Genomic DNA, 17,218 nt, shown 5'->3' with positions numbered 1-17,218 from the left:
TTCTGGTCCGTATCGTTATTTTTTCTGTTACGTCACTTCCATAATTATTGTAAAAAATAATGTCAAGATTCGGACCAACCACATGATCTATTGCATTGTGCGATGGTTTGCTCGTGCGCATCCAGAAAACGAACTTTTTGAGACGACTTGAGTCACATTAAAGACTCATTTGAAATGAAGGAATGACGACAATCTTGGATAAACAGTTTATTCTTACAAACTTGTAGTGTAGTCGCTCGACTCGCGGCGATATTAGGCCTTATATACACTATATGACTTTATATCAAGTGTGAGGAGCAATAAAACACGCCGTTCTGGGAAGTTCATCAATGACAGAACGGTGTGATGACGTACAGTCACAGTTACACTTGCCGTGAAATTTTTATCCAATTGTTGTTACATTTTTCACGTTTCTTTTTTTGTTTTAATCCAATACAAGATACAGTTAAACCTTTAACGAATACAAAACCGATTATGTGATATGAAACAGGAGACGTGTTTTATATATAAATAAAAATGCAGCAGTTAAGATGCAACTGTATAAACATTCGAAAAATGTGTATAAAATGCTCATCCAAAAAAATCTGAAAAACAACTTTTATATTTATATTAAAATGAATAAAAGGTCCACGTGGTTTATTTCTGATCCAATCTGGCAACTCAGTCTGGAGGCTGGCTTGAGAAATCCTTTATTCTGATTGGTCATTTATTTTAAGGCTGTGGTTAATTATCAGTGTCTAGCTTTAATCATAATAATCATAATAAATCAATAAAAAGCAATTGGAAGTAAATATATTATATAATTAAATAAAAACTTTCCAGAACAAAGCTGTCAGGAAACACGGATGGATTCCCTACAGAAATGAAGTGCATTATGTGTAAAAAATAATTATATATTTAAAAATATTTAATAATAGAACTGCAAGAAAATGTTTAATTAGTGTAAAAAAAAAAGGCATGGCAGAGATCCCACTTGACTCTATGGAGTTAAATGGACTCCCTGTTCAGGTTTATTGACAGTCCGTTCAGCCAATGAGGTGCTTCTGCACTCTTTAATGAGCCAATCAGAAAGAGGAGAGTGTGTTGGGTGGAGATTTGTTTTCTCCATGTGTCGTTGTTGCTGTGGGATTTGTACAAGGTTTAATCCTTCCAGTCTCAGATCAGCTTCACTTCTGTCCATTCCTGAGCGTTTTGATGGATTTTCTGAATTGGACACTGACCGGATGTGGATGTGCAGTAATCACCAATTAAGAAGGTAATCAGGTGATTGTGGAGGCTTGGGTTTGGGATTGGGAGTAGGATTGGGAGTAGGATTGGGAGTTTGGTACTAATAAAAAGCAAACATTTAAAACAATGTAAATGATGTTAGATGTGGTTTTAAACTGGTTGGAGGGAAAATAGAACTTGTCGCAATAAAACAAACAAACAAACAAACAAACAAACAAACAAACAAACATTACCAGGTTTTGTTGTGTGCCTCAATTCCATATTCCTGAAACATAGTGAAGCCCAATTTCCTTTTTCCAAATAAATAATTTATTTTTGGAAAAGCGATCTGGGAAATGTTTTGGTTTCTGCTTTGAATTCTTGTTTTGTTGCCAGATACCTCGAACTTTATACTTCTGTAAGATTAACCTCTAGAAAGTACACTGGAGTAATATGAGTGGAAATGTGATATGTAAATATGTTTAATGCCAGAAAAAAAACAATATATTGGTAATATGTAGATATGCATTGTGAATAAATATGTACTAAAGGGCTTCAGAGTGATGTAGGCACTTTGTATGTTCTCTCCATGTCAGTCAGGGATTTTCTCTGGTCTTTTCCCAGGGCATGGGTGAGTTGGCTTTGGTTATCTTCTAGATGTGGGAATAGTAAGCGGTGATTAAACGCAATCCTGTTTAGTTTTACTTTACAAGAATTAAAGCAGTTACTGGAGGTGAATGGATGGATATGTGGATAGATAGGAATGAAAATGTATATTAACTGGAATGGGATTGGGTTGTTTGATTGGGATGGATGGAATGTGTTTAGATTGGATAGATGGATGGATGGATGGCGGAGATGACAAAAGCGCACACGTCCTTCACTGAAGTAGATGTCCTGTTTAAAGACTGGTAAAAGTTGAAGTACTGAAGAAAAAAGAAAAGGATATTGATCGTGTCACCAAATAGATTTTAAACTAAAGTAACGAGCCTGTTTTAAACATGTGAAAAGTCGAAAGTACAGATATTTGTATAAAAATGGAATAGTAAATAGTTGTCTGAAAAAATAAATAGTGAAGTGAGAAACTGATACCAAAATCTGCTTAGCAAAGTATTTGTACTTCATTACCTCCCATCTCGGATGGATGGATGGATGGATGGATATGCTTAAACTTACACTTATAAAGAACATATTCATGTTTTATCACCACATTATCTGTGTAAAGCTGCTTTGAGAAAATGTTCATTGTTCATAACAAATAAAAATGAATTGAATTGAATAAGCATGGAATTTGATTGGATAGATGGATACATGGATGGAATGAGAGTGGATGGAAGGATATGTAATATAGATGGATGCATCAGGGATAAATGCACACCATTCACCTTGACTGTTGATTTCTGTAAAGCTGCTTTGAGACAATGTCTGTTGTGAAAAGCGCTATACAAATAAACTTGACTTGACTTGACTTGATGGATGGATTGATGGATGGATGGATGGATGGATGGATATGATTGGATATGTATGTTCAGGCATGGGATTGGATGGATGGATGGATGGATGGATATGATTGGATATGTATGTTCAGGCATGGGAATGGATAGATGGATGGATATGATTGGATATGTATGTTCAGGCATAGGGATGGATGGATGGATGGATGGATATGATTGGATATGTATGTTCAGGCATGGGAATGGATGGATGGATGGATATGATTGGATATGTATGTTCAGACATGGGATTGGATGGATGGATGGATATGATTGGATATGTATGTTCAGGCATGGGACTGGATGGATGGATATGATTGGATATGTATGTTCAGGCATGGGATTGGATGGATGGATGGATGGATATGATTGGATATGTATGTTCAGGCATGGGATTGGATGGATGGATGGATGGATGGATGGATATGATTGGATATGTATGTTCAGGCATTGGAATGGATGGATGGATGGATGGATATGATTGGCTATGTATGTTCAGGCATGGGATTGGATGGATGGATATGATTGGATATGTATGTTCAGGCATGGGTATGGATGGATGGATGGATGGATGGATGGATATGATTGGATATGTATGTTCAGGCATGGGATTGGATAGATAGATAGATGGATGGATGGATGGATATGATTTGACATGTATGTTCAGGCATGGGATTGGATGGATGGATGGATGGATGGATGGATGGATGGATGTGATTGGATATGTGTGTTCAGGCATGGGATTGGATGGATGGATGGATATGATTGGATATTTACTGTATGTTCAGGCATGGGATTGGATGGATGGATGGATGGATGGATGGATGGATGGATGGATGGATGGATATGATTGGATATATGTTCAGGCATGGGATTGGATGGATGGATGGATGGATATGATTGGATATGTATGTTCAGGCATCGGAATGGATGAATGGATGGATGGATATGATTGGATATGTATGTTCAGGCATGGGAATGGATGGATGGATGGATGGATGGATGGATGGATATAATTAGATATGTATGTTCAGGCATGGGATTGGATGGATGGATGGATATGATTGGATATGTATGTTCAGGCATGGGAATGGATGGATGGATGGATGGATGGATGGATGGATGGATATGATTAGATATGTATGTTCAGGCATGGGATTGGATGGATGGATGGATGGATGGATATGTATGTTCAGGCATGGGACTGGATGGATGGATGGATGGATGAATGGATGGATATGATTAGATATGTATGTTCAGGCATGGGATTGGATGGATGGATATATATGATTGGATATGATTGGATATGTATGTTCAGGCATGAGACTGGATGGATGGATGGATGGATGGATGGATGGATGGATGGATGGATGGATGGATGGATATGTACTGTATGTTCAGGCATGGGATTGGATGGATGGATGGATGGCTATGATTGGATATGTATGTTCAGGCATGGGATTGGATGGATGGATGGATATGATTGGATATGTATGTTCAGGCATGGGACTGGATGGATGGATGAATGGATGAATGGATGGATATGATTAGATATGTATGTTCAGGCATGGGATTGGATGGATGGATAGATATGATTGGATATGTATGTTCAGGCATGGGACTGGATGGATGAATGGCTGGATATGATTGGATATGTATGTTCAGGCATGGGAATGGATGGATGCATATTTGGTGGATGGATGGATTGGATGAATAGTGATATATATGACATGAAAATGTACATGAACGCTTCTGTGCTAATATCTAAAATAAAGATTTTCCATAATAGATAACATTACTCTGTGTAATGGTTTACGAGGTGACCTGAGACTGCCGAGGTGACCTGAGGTTTTCTGAGCTGTATTACAGTCGAATGGTTTTATTTACATCATCCTGCTGATCGTTCACTAATAAGTGGGGTCTTCGATACCATTAAGGAACCAGTGAAGGTGTGTAATGGAAACCAGTAAGAACTGATAAGAGACGCAGAGTTTATATATATATATATATATATATATATATATATATATATATATATATATATATATATATATATATATATATATATATATATATATATATATACTTTTGCTCATTGACGTTTAGTAGCTTAAGACAAACCGCAAAATAATTAGATATGTTAATAAAAACTACATTATTTGTTAATAAATTGATATTTGAATTGTATTATTTATTTATTTTTAGTTTTTTATAACGCAAAAGCGCGGCGAGCGCGAGCCCTGGTGACCGTTATTACTCGGCGAGCGCGCGCGCGAAGCGATCGCACGCGGCTGGCGTTGACAGTAAGAGCGCGCGCGCACACACACATATAAATATATACACGCAGAACGAGAGAGAGAGATACAGTCCTGTGTGAGCGGTTTCTTCAGGCAGCGCGGAGAAAACGGGAAAAAAGGTAAGACATGAGTAAATATTTCTGTATTTGTCATTAAAATAATTCAGAAAAATGGGGGCGCGGACACGCCGGAGGTGCCGCCGCTCGGCTGCTGTGTGAAGCGCGGTTCCGACGCCGTCTCGGTGCCGCGGCTGGAAAAAAGAATCTTCACCGAAATATAGATAAAAAGCGTTCCTTATGTTTTTGGGGGTAAAACGGAAATGAAAATAGCCAGTGTTTGTTGGTGTTGTTGATTCATTAAACAACAATAAATACATTAAAAAAGGAGGGGGTAATAACCGGACGCGTAATGGCCGCGTGTCAATCCGCCCTGGATAGTGTGCAAGTGGAGGGCACTAGGGCACAGCGTGGAGACCAGAGTGCCGCATTGCACGCTGTGGGTTACCATGGTGACTATGGCTCGCGCCCCGCCGTGTCAGGTTAATTAGCGTGGATTTGAGACGCGGCCCGTGACTCCTGTCTTCAGTGTGGGGCTGTTGGTTCAGGTGCAGCTTGTTGCCATAGCAAAGCGTGTGTGTGTGTGTGTGTGTGTGTGTGTGTGTGTGTGAGAGATATAATTGCTGTGCTTTTCACCTCTAAGAGTATCAGTGGTTATTTGTGGATATTTATGGTTATTTATCCCCAGGACTGAACTGTACTTCATTATTATAACTGCAGGATCAAAAGGTGTGTGTGTGTGTGTGTGTGTGTGTGTGTGTGTGTGTGTGTGTGTGTGTGTGTGTGTGTGTGTGTGTGTGTGTGTGAGCGCAGACGGTATAAAACACACTGCATCTGTCTCGTTTCCTCGACATCGAGTACCTTTTCGCATCAGGCCACAGGAGGTCACGTCGCCAGTCACGTGTCGTTTCTGAGGAAACTGTATTTACCTATAAAGCGTGTCCCAACACAAGGGCTCACTGATGGACTAACAAATAAAAATGATGAAAGAAACTATTACACACACTTCAAAACGTGTTTGGAAACTTGTTGATGCCCCTGAGAAAGTTTGAAGGTCTTGGAGTACTGGAATGAAAAGTCGTAATTGTGAGCTATCTCGTCTATCTGAGATAATAATTACAAGACGTTCTACGCAGTCCGTTCTGACGTCGAGTCATTTTTGAGGGACGATCAAACGTATCTGGACGTCCGTATGTGGTTCTTTGGTGAACTCTTCCCACAAAGTCTGTGTATAGGATGTTTTTCGATGCTTCGTTAGTACTAGAAGATTCATGAGCCTGGTCCAGCACGATGATGCCCCCTGTGCACAAAACCAACACCATGAAGATAAGCTTTCCACAGGTTGGAAGTGTGTGTGTAACACGATAAGCAGAATCAAATCCTGGTATCTGTCGATACGATCCGCAGTTCCTGAGCAGCAAATGGGATGAAAGTGCTCCTGCCTGGGAGAGATGATGTCATTCATATTCCCCCACTACGCCTCATACACACATGCTAATGTCAAACTTTTTAGGATCCTTTGTTTTTATGGGCCTGTAATTTCAGTACGCAGTGGAGGGAAAGCGATAATCCCAGCTCGTGAAACCGGGCCACGCAGCAGCGGGAGGTTAATATAGACGTGCTAGCATTGCTGGCTAAGCCTCTTTCCGCCCAGGCTTACGATTTTTGCCATCGAAAGCCGATTATGAAGACGTGGGGGGGATTTCGTCCTCACCCAGAGTGTAGATTCAGTGGCGGTACTGTGATGACACCAGGAGACCCAACACACATCATTAACATAATGTTTGTTTGTTTTCCTAAATTGAAGATCAAATGCACTATATGGAAAATCTTGGTATGCGCTTCTTTTTGGACATCCCATCTGACGTCGACTCTCCATAACCTCAAACTTTCAGGGAAGATGTTCCAGAATTTTTGGAGACTTCAGACCCATTCAGACACAAGGGTGCTAGTAAAGTGGATCATTCTTTAACAATCATCTGAATAACTTTTAATTGTGAAATGACAAAAATTGAATTGCATGAAAACGTGTTCTTCTTTGGAAAACTAGGAAATTTGCACATGATCCCAAAGTTTTATGTGGGAAGAGTTTGGGGAAGAACTAAACGTCCCAATACTTTTGGCCGCACAGTGTATTTGAGAGCACATGTACAGGGTTAAAAAGTGTGTTATTAGCGGAGTGTGTCGGTCAGACATGCTGGACATCAGATCAGATCTTGTGTTAAGTCGTGAAGGGAGAGAGCGTTAACTCCGCTGAACTCCATGTGGTAGTTTTTTTTTTCAAATCAAGTCCCAGAAAAAAACATTTGGTGTGAGAGGAGGGTTTTTTGAGGATGACTGACAACTTTGTTATATAAGAATAAAACCAAATCTAAAACTCTTCAAATGCTTGTTTTCAGAAATTAGGAAACGCCACTTGGTTTGCGGATCGCAGGGCGCGTTGGGGGCGGAGCTTATAGCCACAAATCCTAATTAGGATTTCGTTCCTGATCACGTCCACGACTCGTTTGACTTCATCTCCACTCCTTTTTACCCAATAATAACAAGCTCACGCCAGATTCAGGGTTCAGGGCCGGAGCTCAAACACTGAGGTGTGTGTCGTAAACACACTGCTCTGAAACGTGCCTTTACTGTGGCCATCAGCATACGTGTGAGGGGACGCAATGAGGGGACGGAAAAGTCCATTCTGATATCCGTTCAAGTGTTTCAGACGTGTGTGTTTATGACGCAGAGCTCACAGCACACAAAGCGAATGGGTCTCTAGGTGTGTATGTGACGTATCGTTCCTCTTGGTCGACTGGCTCCTGGTGTGTGTGTGTGTGTGTTGAGAATAAAGCGTGAAGCCGCAGGATTTTCCCCACTGCAGCACTTTTCTGGTCTCTTTGCTGTCCTTGCAGACGAACGCGCACACTCTCCCATTCACTCTCTTTCACTCTCAGTCCCCCTCTCCCCCTCTGCCAGTGTTTCCTGCGCAGTCCGCAGTAAAACTGTGTCACGTTACTCATCGACCCCACTGCTCGCCAAAGTCCCCACTAATTGTTACTCTGCGTGATTAAGTGAACGAACGAAGCAGAACGGCCGGACGCTTTTAGAATTCCGAGCCGCGCCGCGTTTTCTCCATCCGCTCTCCTCCGTGTTCTCCGTGTCTCCTCCGTACCTCCTCCGTGGGCGTCGCGGACGGGAAACGGACCGTGCCGTTGCTAGGCGAGAAACTTTGCAGCCGAAAAACATGCACTCGAGCTCGTCCTCGATGCTCACTTCGCCCCCATCTTTCCCCCGAGGAGAGGAACCACCGAGGTGTCGGAATTCGCCTCCTTCAAATGTTCATGTAGAGCTCGTTTTTATACCCACCGTTTTTTTCTCCTTTATTTTATCAGCCGTACACGCTGATCGCTGCTCTACACTTTCACTCGTTCACCGTCTTACGGACCCCCGACTCATTAATCGCTTTATTCACACTTTATTCACACGTTCTCACCGAGTGTTTGGGGGTGAGCCCTCAGCATGCATAAAGGTGAAGGGAGAAACCTGAGGGAACGTGACAGTAATGAGGGAAGGCAGACTGAAAAAGGGATAGGGTGATAGACAGAGAGGGGGGGGGAGGAAGAGTTCGAGATACAGAAATAAGCACTGATAGAGCCAGAGAAAAGAGGGAGAGATGGATAAAGGTGTATGAGAGAGGAAAAGAGCTTAGTGTTGTGGTTGAAGACGGTTCGGTTCTATTTTGTTTGTTTGTTTGTTTGTTTAGCACATCCATGTTTTTGTATTCAGTCTCTTTCTTCCTTTATTTGTGTGTACGTTTATAAAACAGTGACTCAGGAGCGAATATAAAGTGGAGTAGAACATTATAACACTTCTTATAAGGACACAATGCACACAAATATACAAGCCTTTCAGTGGCCACCTGTCTCTCCCCCCCCCCTCTCTCACTCTCTCTCTCTCACTCTTTCTCACTGTTCCCCCATATCTCTCTCTCTCTCTCTCTCTCTCTCTCTCTCTCTCTCTCTCTCTCTCTCTTTCACTCTCACTTCCCCCCCATCTCTCTCTCTCTTTCTCTCTCTTTCACTCTCACTTCCCCCCATCTCTCTCTCTCTCTCTTTCTCTCTCTTTCACTCTCACTTCCCCCCCATCTCTCTCTCTCTCTCTTTTTCACTCTTTCTCTCTTTCACTCTCACTTCCCCATATCTCTCTCTCTCTCGCCCTCTCTCAGACACACTGTCCCCCTTCTCTCTTTCTTACACTCTCCCCCCCTTGCTCTCTCCCTCTCTCACACTGTCCCCTCTCTCAGCATCTCTCTCCTTCTTTCTCTCTCTGTTTGTCAGTCAGTCTTCTTCTCTTGCTTGCTTCCCCCTCTCTGTCCCTCTCTTCCACCTTTTTTTTCTCTCCTTCCATTCTCTCTTTCTTCTCTCTCACTCTCTTCCTCCCCTCTGAGTTTCTCTATTTCTTGCTCTCTCTTTCTCATTGTACCCCAGAGTGAAAACAGGTGTGTGTGTGTGTGTGTGTGTGTGTGTGTGTGTGAGTGTGAGTGTGTAGTGTACTCAGTCATGATGATGACGACGTGTATGTGATTTTCTTTATTTGGACTTTTATCTCAGAGTCTAACAAATGTGAGCCTCTCTCTCTCTCTCTCGCGCTCTCTCTCTCTCTCCTTCTCTCCGGTCGCTTGGTATGCTGCAGCACTCCATCACAGCGTCTCTCCTGGCACAGGCCGAGGCACCTGCTCTCCAAAGCAGCAGGGTATTTAACTTGCCTCTCGCTGCAGTGGAGGTCAGAAAAAAGACGTGTATTAGAATTTAGATGAGTTTTTTTTTTTTTTTTTTTCCTCTTCAACACAGCCGGACTCACACGTTCATAAATCACACCATCTCGCTCTTATTTGTCTGTGTGTTTTTTTCGAAGAACAGGGAATTAGCATGCAGGGTGTCGAGATCGTCTCCGGCTCTATCCGAGAAGACGCCGCTCTTCCATTCAACACGTAGCCGAGCTCAAGGAGTCTAATTTAGCTAACGATCGTTCTGTTACGTCACACCAACCTGTAACTGATTATTCTCATGTAAGAGCACATCCTGGAGTCTTTCATTCCTCTCTCTCTCTCTCTCTCTCTCTCTCTCTTTCTCTAAGACCAGGCTGTGAATTAGAATGTATTATAAAGATCTTGTTGATGTGTTGTCTTGTTGTTGTCCTAATGCTCCAGATAAGTAGTGTAAGAGGACTGAAGACGTATTAGTCGTCTTCTCTCTTTCTCTCGCGAGGTGCGATGTTCTTTAATAACTCTCGTCCGTCACGTCTTCTGATGAATGAAGCGTGAGAGAGGTTTTTTGTGCGAGGGGCTGAAAGCGAAAAGCCGAGCGATCTCTAGCCTGTCGTTTTCACCTTCATCCTCTCTCTCGCTCTCTCGCTCACTCGCTCGCACGGCCCCTGTGGCTTAGCCGTGCTTTGGCAGATGAATAATTCTGGATTTACCTTGTGCCCTCCATGTTTCGCGTCGACCCGCCGCTGACCCGCCACTGACCCGCTTCTTGATTTGGAACGATGCAGCGCAGGATTTCTTGCCTCGATAAAACCACGTGTTTATGGCCAGTGCCGGTGTTAATTTTAGGATGTTACACTGTAAATAAACCATCTGCACTCTATTCATACTGAGAAACTACAGTTCAACAAAAAACAATCAAACTCCCAGATCGAATAAAATAAAAAAAAAAACCCTTCTGAAGGCATTGAGCCATGATGAGCGCTTTGTGAGCGTGGACCTTTATAACAGTAGCAGCGCACAGCAGAGATGTGAGCGGATAATATCCTCCGTACTCCTGTTGTTGTGCTGCGTAATCCTCTGTACCAACCCGCTAGTCCGCTCCCTGCAGCAGGATGGCACACAGAGCTCCTTTTTCCTCGCATTCCTCAGCTTCCTCTTGACCCTGGTCCCTCTCCTGCATGTATTATGCTCAATGAATATTAGGTTTTGCAGGACATCCACACGAACAAGCGTGTGTGTTGTTTACATTTTAGCATCCTCGCAGGAGATATCAGCGGTCTGCTAAACCAGGTTTCCTCCTCATTTTGCGCATGAAAGGAAACCGGGATGATCCAGGAGGTTTCCCGCTAGGTTCAGTTCTGTTCACTATTACCGCGCAGTTTTTTACTCTTACCGAGCGATTAGTGTAAAGAGTCGCCCCCCTTTGAAGCCTCTTTGCAGCTTCCCCGAGGAGAGGCTAATGATGCGAGTCGAACGCGACGATCCAAATAAGTCAAGATAATGAGAGGGAGAACGATAACGCTCGGCCTCTGAATTTCTGAACAACTTTGTAGCGTCTGACTGCCGAATGCTAATAACGCGTTACAAGATAATCTCTGCAGCACCTTCAGGTTTAAGACCTTTCTGTCTGCTGTAGAATCGTGTCCACAGGTACATCAATAGTTAAGAAAAATATTCAGTCGCTCCACAAATTTGGACTTTTTTTTTGTTGTTCAAACTACAGGTTTTATACTGAGGAAGTAAAGACACTTGGCATGAAAATAGTCCTCAATGGTCAGAGAGTGAGAACCATATAAAGCATGACGATGCCCCTGTGCACAAAACCAGCTTTTTTAAGATATGCTTTAAATGGATTGGAAGTGAGTGGACGATCTAATGCGATAGAGCTCTGACCTCCAACCTACTGAACGTCTTAGGGATGAATTGGAACGGCGCTCCAGGGCTCCTCATCTCACCGACATCAATACTGACTTCACTGATATTCCTGTGGCTGAATGAGCGTAAATCTCTATAAAATCTGGTGGAACATCTTCCCGGAATGTGTGAAGGTTATTATAACAGCAAATTGGCAAGAACTGTGGAATGGGATGTTCACAATGAGGTGTCCACAAATGGGAATGTTGTGTTTGTTTGAACTTTGCCGATCCGACCCCTCGCTCTCATCACTGCCCAGACCCGATCTCATTCCCTCTCTCGCAACAGAGGTGCTGACTCCCACCCCGCCACGTCGCTTAATCCCGAATGCCCATTATCTACCCTGAATGGAACATTTCAGCGTCTCCTGCATGATCTAACCGATGTCCTCGCCTGGCTCCGCAGCACCTTGGCTAGGGTTTTCAGAAATCCCCCGAGTGAACAGCGCTCCTAATTAGCGCCACATGGGAAACACTTTGTTAGGGACCATATTGCCAACCCAACCTTTAGCCAAAACTCGCGGACATCGTGCCAGGAGCGGCTGAGGATAAGTGGGGCTTAGGGGAGAAGTGTTTTAAATGCATTTCCAAAGCCGAGCTCTTCAAACCGAGGAGCAAATAACAGGGGGTCGCTCCAAGAGCTCTCATGTCCACTTTGTCAGTGAAGCTCGATGCTAAAACAAACTCGAGATTCAGGAGCACGAGCAGGAGCCTTTCATTTCGCCTTTACACATGAATGGTCACTTCTGCAGGCTGTTTATAGGATTTTTGTTGTGGGTTGCTAAGCTTGATTATTAGGACTGCGGAGACGTACAGGGTGATGGCAGGCTTGTAAATCACAGGCAGGTGGTTGCCATGTTTTGGTAGAAAATTATGGAACCCCAATCCGATGCAAAAGTGTTTTAAATGTAAAAAAAACCGGATCACCATGAAGGTCCAGGACTTTGTATCTGGGAACGACCGACTTTAATAGAGAGGAAAAAGAGAATCGGTGCCAAGCAGCTCATTTCAAAGGGGCGGACGTCTCATCAAAGACCTCGCAGTTTGTTTCTTGTTAGACAGCCGAGGCACCGTCTTCATTGTGCACACAGTTCAGGAGTAAAAAAATAAATAAAATCTGCACCAGACACTTGGGCTTGTAAAACGGACTCTTGTTTTTGTGCCGATGAGGCGACAACGCCTCTGACGACAAGACGAAACCCTGCAGTACGTTGTCTTCTGTTTAGTGCAGAATGGTAGTGTTGGATTCGCTGTAGAATTCAGATTCTGTTGCTTTTAACTCTTATTAGAAAGTCCAAGAGCTGGTAAACCCAAAAGAGAGTCAACAGACCTTTTGGCCTGTCAGCTCCTTTAGAAAATCTGGACCTCGTTTGTTTATAAAGGATCTGACGGGCCAATAGGTCTGTTGAATCAAATCAGCTCTTTGTCTTTTTTTTTTTTGTGGCGAACTCTGACTTGTCTGACTTTATGGACAAACTTTGGGGACATCTGACAATGTGAATCCATCTGAACATCCCCTTCTATTTGCTGTTAGAATAACCTTCACTCTTCTGGGAAGATGTTCCACTAGATTTTGTGGAGATTTGTGCTCGTTCAGCCACAAGGGTGTAAGTAAAGTCCGATTCCGATTTGGGTGAGGTGAGGAGAATGTGTTAAAATGTAAATGCACCCATGTAAAGCATATCTTCTTGGACAGGGTTTCAGCAAAGCCTTCTATAGAGTCTCGATTTTCACTGTTTTAGGTCTCAAATCATTTTTAAACAGGTCTTAATTATCCCCTGGCCATGTAACGCTGCCTCTAAAGCTCATTGAAATGCGCCTTGGTGGTGTAGTTCCTGCTTTTGCTGGTCCAAATATAATTTGCTGTATCAAGACTACAAATGAGACCAACACTCTTCGAAACTCTTTCAGTCGTAGAAATACCTCGGTCTTATTATCCACTATGCCGCTCTGATTCTGAAAAAAACGGGACACAACGTCGTCGCTACAGATTTTCTGGCTGATTAAAATTTTTTTGCTTCCGGTTAAAGATTATTTTATAAGCATATTCATACAAAGCGTGCTAATGAAATTATATTGAAACATCGCTGTGGTTGTAAGAACAAACATGAAGGCGATGAGATTTTCCACTCGAGAGAATGATCAGCTGAGCTCCGATACAGCGACAGGCCTACAAGAACATGATAAACAACTGAGATTCCAGAAGAATGGTTTTTTTTTTCTTTTCTGGTGGAAACGAAAAATGGAAGAAGAATATCCTCTAGGATGTTGCAGCTCACTGCTGCATTTAGTGAGCTGGAAAAGCAAGAAGACCTGCTAAAATAAACACTATCCAGAAAAGATGCTATAGGCGAATAGGAGAGCCATTTGGTCCAGAGTGATGGGAAGAGAAAAGTGTGGAGAAGGAAAGGAATTGCTCAGAAGTGAAAGATTTGCCTCCAGTTGTTCATTACTGTGCATTAGTAAAGAGGTCTTTTCCTGGTGGGTGTGGTTTCCTTCAGGTTTCTTCCCTCACAAGATGCCAGATCTCAACCTTGAGAACCTGAGGGTTCAAAGCAGACCAGGTCCTCCAGGTCCAGTGACAGGAACTTAAGAAAACCTCAATTTGCACAGCAGCACTGGGATTAAACAGTCAGGACTCTTTGTTCAAAAAAAGGGGAGGGAAACTGATTGTTCTCGCCGTGCAGCTGCTTCTCATCTGAAAAATTTCACTGCTGCACTTGTGGGTGGAAGAGCACCTCAGTCGCATGTAGTATTTTGCGAATATTTAAGATCTTCGAGCTTTAGCCTAATTTAGTAACACTTTATCCTTTCCCACCACAAGGGGGCTCCATTTCTCCATCCCAGAAATGCACAAGCTCCATACTACTTCTTAATACCAATTACTGTATACTGAAGCATCCGTCTTGATGAAGTTACAGGCATGAACGTCCTACAGCCTCAGCCATTTGCCGAGTAGAAATCCCAAACCAACAAACACACATTTAAATGAATGAATAATAAATATTTCACTCGTGTAAAGTAACACCGTGGTCGAATCACGCTCTCTCTGTAGTGCGTCCTTTTCCTCTCTTTGCATCAAAAATGTCTGACGACATGCCACGCCATCCATAGTACCTTCTTTTATCTCTATGAAATGAAATTGCTGCCTGCCTGCCTGCTGTGCAAGAGAGCGAGATCTACACTTTCTCGAGAAAAAAAAGAAAAGCATGGAAAAGTAAAAAAAACCTCTTCATTCCTGCACGCTGTAAACGAGACATGTAGATGCTGTGTGTGTGTGTGTGTGTGTGGCGATCCAGAGATGGAAATTGGGAGGAGGAGAGGAAAAAGCCCTCTCGCAATCCCAGCGGGACGTCTGTCCTGCTGCGCCTCTCGTAATAGGAAGCCACGGAGAGAGTGAGAGAAGAATGAGGTGAAACAAAGAGTAGATCTTGACAGGCAGAGCTACAGTAGGAAACGATGACTGGGAAAAAGGACTGGACGGAGTTTGAATGATCGAGAGGAAGAACAAGAGACAGAGGATGCGATGATGATGTGACCTCTTCAACAAAACCTTTTCATGGCAAGAATAAGAAAAAAAAAGCAAGCACGTTTATCTAAGCACATGCCAAAGACCGTTGCCACATGGCTGATTTTTTTCTGCTGCGCATTTGCGCATGGCCTCTGCATCGAGGCAATCTCCACGCTCCGCTTCACAAAGGCTTGTGCGTATCGGAGGCGCTTTTGCATCAAGTGCTTCTCACACACATATTTCATGTGGTCGGTGCACTGAGGAATAAGAGGTGCACTCTTCATTCGTTTTAGTGCCAGGACGGTTCACTGGCGCCTCTCTTGAGAATCCAGTGATGTTCATAGTGTCTTGTAGAGTCTGTAGGCAGAGAATCAACCACCACCATGCTTCACTGGCTGATGAGCAGTCCACACGGTGTGTTGTCCAAATGTAATCCTTACGCCAAAGCGGAAAATATCTAATCGGCGAGGAGGAACTTTGCTCGCATGCCTTGTAGCAAGCCCCAACCATCCTGCCCCCACATGTTCTCCTAGCTGAACCTCCCCAGCTCCTTTAGAGTCCTCCATGGCATACCGATTTCCTTCCTGACGCAAGAGCGCTTTTTCAGCTCTGACGCAGCGCAGGCGTGACGTTTCCTTTCTATTCCTTTCTGGCACTTCTACAAAAAAGCCGTCACCATGAGTCTGCCTCCTTCTCTCAAAATGTGGTGCAGGATGAAAAGATTGGACACCGAGCCTCATGAAAGGCTGAGTGTTTTGATTATTTCAGACATCGACTCCGTTCACGGCACGGACGCCGAAGCACGTGGGCCGAGAAGAAGAGAGCTCGCGGATTGTGCGTCTGCAGCCATTGTGTTTTCGCTCGGCGGTTCGGGCGCCGCCGTGAATTCAAAAGCGCGAATTTCATCGCTTCAAACGGCTTCACAAAATCCTGCTCTCGAGTAACGAATACCACGGTGTAATACATCTTATCCTTAAGGGGGGCCGTTAAGAGGATTTCTTCAGCACACCTCGCTTCGGTATCCTACACCAGGCCCAGGCGGAAATCTTTTATTCCATCAGTCCACAACAAAAGGATGAAAATGCATTCGATATCCCGGCCCCAAGCAAAACACAGACTCCGGTCGTCCAAGACTGCAGCCATATCCAGCTACGTGGAGAAGTTTAGGGTTAGACATTATACTAATTAGAGAAAGTACGATTCACTGATTTCAGTTAGTGCATCGGCATATCGGTTAACGCGTGTCACAAGCGACCGTGACGTATCGCAACACTTCCGAGACCGAGTCGTGTCCTGAGAGTCACATAGAATAGAGATTAACCTGGCAGAGGTAGAGCTGTAATTCCCTGCAGACACAATAGTGGAAGAACGTCTGGTTTAATTTGATCCGTGCCTGTTTGTGAAAGGGGCCATGCGAAGAAGGCACTTGAGTAAATTAATGATTTGCTGTCTGTCTGAACCAAAGAAATAAAACTGTCCGTATCATATTTAATTGTATTAATTAATGTGGTGTAATGTAATGTGTGTAAAACTAAATGCGGCCTCAATTAGCCCATGGCTCTAAAATAAACGGATTTCAAATTTTTGTGAAATCCGTATGATTAATAGCGACGACGGAAGGTTTTATTTACAGGAACACGCTTGGGGATTAGAAGGGCTTTGAGTAGATTTGCGTTCGCGATTTTTCGAAATCTAGTATCCAATCGTAACGGGGAACTCGATTGGCGCTCTCCTCTTAGGAAGGAGTCCACTCTGGAGCTGTGTGAGCAAATGATAAATAATATGAGTAACAAACACAAACTCTTGTAGAACATGGAGTGGGGCACTGCGGGGGGAGGTTTTTGTGGAGATTTTATTACGGTTTGAAATGTATTTTTGGCGCCTCCTAGTGCTGGATTGGGTTGTTCTGCACCATACAGACAAATGAGCGGTATTTTATTTAAGCAATATATCGTCTATATATTATTACTATCATAATGGCATTTTCAA

The 17,218-nt window shown here is 43.3% G+C and overlaps 1 protein-coding gene across 20 annotated transcripts in view; it reads left to right on the top strand.

Annotated features, from left to right (window-relative positions):
• The first annotated feature begins 1,076 nt into the window (after nucleotides 1-1,076).
• Nucleotides 1,077-17,218, top strand: part of arvcfb (ARVCF delta catenin family member b) — a 112,032-nt gene continuing 95,890 nt past the window's right edge. For 4 of the 20 annotated variants that reach the window (XM_083526491.1, XM_083526504.1, XM_083526497.1 and 1 more), the window contains exon 1: nucleotides 4,958-5,115. The gene's annotated coding sequence lies outside the window, so the exon portion shown is untranslated. Of the gene's footprint in view, nucleotides 1,256-1,802; nucleotides 1,838-4,951; nucleotides 5,116-17,218 lie in introns of those variants that run through there. The other 16 variants (XM_083526499.1, XM_083526490.1, XM_083526484.1 and 13 more) reach the window with 11 other exon arrangements.

The sequence above is a fragment of the Silurus aristotelis genome (genome assembly GCF_946808225.1).
Source record: "Silurus aristotelis genome assembly, chromosome: 23".
NCBI classification, from domain to species: domain Eukaryota; kingdom Metazoa; phylum Chordata; class Actinopteri; order Siluriformes; family Siluridae; genus Silurus; species Silurus aristotelis.
Note: the sequence above shows the minus strand (reverse complement) of the source record. Positions and strands in the feature narration are given on the sequence as shown.